This window comes from Tupaia chinensis, unplaced genomic scaffold, assembly GCF_000334495.1.
Source record: "Tupaia chinensis unplaced genomic scaffold, TupChi_1.0 Scaffold000110_1, whole genome shotgun sequence".
Lineage (NCBI taxonomy): Eukaryota > Metazoa > Chordata > Mammalia > Scandentia > Tupaiidae > Tupaia > Tupaia belangeri.
Window position 1 is genome coordinate 2,396,295 of NW_006159574.1, and position 2,656 is coordinate 2,398,950.

Below are 2,656 nucleotides of genomic sequence, written 5' to 3' on the forward strand. Positions count from 1 at the left end.
TGGGCCGCGGGAGCCCCCCGGCGGGGCCACGAGGAGTGTCCGGCCACAGCCGGGGTGGGAGACGGCAAACTGGTGCGCTTGGCCGAGGCATCCTCGCGCGGCAGTGGCTCCTGGCTGGGTCAGAGCCGCCCACGCGGCGTCAGCTGGTACTCAGGGACCAGGTCCTACGTGCCGCCCATGTGGACGTGTGTGGCCCTATCCCGAGGGGGTGGCCCCGAGCTGCAGCAGCCCGCGTGGGGGTGCTTCCCGCTCCCTCCCTCCTCCGGCCCGGACTGGGCCAGCAGAGAAGTCGCAGCGCGCTCTGCGAGGACGACCCTGAGAGGAGGAAAAGAGCGTAATGCCCCGGACGGGTCCGCTTCGGCCCCAGGAAGGACCACCTCTGTCACTTGATGAAAGTGGCGTGCGCAGGGCGGGGCAGGGCGGGGGCTGTGGGTCAGGAAGTGAGTGGCGGCCGGCTCGGAGGCCACTGCCCAGCCCTGTGAAGAGCAGCGGGCACCCTGCTTAGCTATGGCGTGTATCTCAGAGCAGCCCAGAGGGCCCTGGGTGTCCCTCGGGATGGCATGCCGACGGCCCTGTCTCACGTGGCCCTGGCACAGCTGCACCTTATCGCGGTGATGAAAAGGAAAGTGGGCGGGCCAGCAGGCGGCACGGTGTTTAAGGTGCTGGACTCCCACGTGGTCGACACGATTCGAGTCCCAGATCCGGGGGCTTGAAAATCACTCGAGGCACGTGTACGTGTGTGCCCCAGATCCCGAGGGGCGAATGGACAAGGTATGTGGCCACTGCCACTGTTGGGCAACTTCCGTCCCTCCGTCTCCGGTGAGTGCACACTCCCTGTGGCAAAAGCCTTCGAAAATAAAAAACGGGCAACCCTGGGGCATCTTAGTGGGGACCCCATGGCCACAGGCCCATACTGTGCCCTGCCCGGAGCCCCAGGGGCCCATCACAACCTCATAGACCCCCTGTGGGTGTACGCCCGGTTCCTGGAGCCTCGTGTACAGCCTCGGCCGAGGGCCTGCAGTGCTGTCTTGCTTGCTGGACCCAGAGACCAGTATAGATGCCCTGTGTCCACCAGTAGGGCCAGAGTGGGCACTGGTGGGCAGGAGATGACGGGAGGGGCGAGGTGTGAGGGGAGGACCCGCCTCAGCACCCTGCCTCAGTGCCACCTGTGGGGATACTTTTTTTATAGAATCATTTATTTCATTTTACTTTTATTATTTTTTTAAATAATTATTTTAATTTTACTCATCATTATTATTGAATTTGACCAGAGAGAAACAGGCAGAGAGAAGGAAAGTGAGAAAGAAAGCCAGGTCTGGGGCTTGAACCATGGTCGGCTATGTGGGAGTCCAGTGCACACACCCAACCCGCCACCTGCTGGTCCCCTTGTTTTAATATTTGCTATAGGGCATGTGCGTTCATGGGCGGGAGGGGAGTGAGAAAGCAAGCTGCCAGGTCCAGGACTCGAAGCACAGGCGTCCATATGGGAGCCCAGCGCCTTAACCACCACGTTCGTTACCTGCCGGCCCCTGTGGGCTTCTCGTGTCGCTGGTCTCTGAAGGGATGAGCCTCCATCTTGGGTGTGGGTGTTGGGTCCCCCCAGATGGGCACAGAGGGGGCCGAAGAGCATAGCTTGGGGCTCGGTGAGCTCTCTGACTCGTCCCCGGGAAATGGAGGTGAGGCCCCCGCCCTGCGAGGACTGACGTGAGCTCACGTGGCCACAGTTCCTGAGTGGCTGCTGTGGCAGTAGAAGGGGGCCCCGGGGCCTCACTCCCAGGGGGGCTCACGACCCCTTGCCTGCAGGTTTCACCCCCGCAGGTCCCTCCCAGCACCCCATCCTGCCCCAGATGAGTCAGGGCCCAGGTGGGCGGTGGCATCCTGGCCTCCCTGACCTCATGGCATCCCTCCAGTTGCCAGGCAGCCAGCGTCACCCTGAGGGCCTCACCCTGAGGTGTGCTATCCACAGCTCAGCCCAACCTGGCAGGAGCACCCACCCTCCCTCCTTCCAGGCTCTTCTCTTGGCCTGCTTGGGGTTGCCGAGGCAACGGCAGGTGACGCACCCTCCTGGGGGATCCACCCGTCTGCTGTGTGTCTCCTGGAGGGCAGGGCTGCGTCATCTGCCAGGGCGTGCCAGCCCCAGATACCAGGAGCCTGCAGTCAGCGACTCTGATGCCCAGGGGCTGGATGGCAGGGCAGGTTGGGCCTGGGGAGGCGGGAGGGAGGGAACCCTTGGTCACCTGGTCCTGGAGGTGGCGTTGCTGGACAGGGAAGATGAAGTCAGCATTCGCGGACGCTTTGGAAACCCCAGGGCACGGCAGGCTGACCTTTGCTGTTCACACTTGATCTTCTCTTGAAAACTTGACTTTTTAAAAAAAGTTATTTAACTTCCTTCCTTCCTTCCTTCCCTTCCTTCCATTTGACCAGAGAGGGAGAGAGGGAGAGAGGGAAAGTGAGAAAGCAAGCCACCAGGTCTGGGACCCGACAGCGGTCGGCCATGTGGGAGTCCAGCGCCCTTAGCCAGCACGCCATCTGCTGGCCCCGAAAACTTATTTTGTTCCTGAGTGAGAGATTGTGCACGACCTTGCCACGCCGCGACCCGCTGCCCAGCCCCTGCTGGCTGGCTAGGTCCAGGACTGGGAACAGGCTCCCTGCCTTT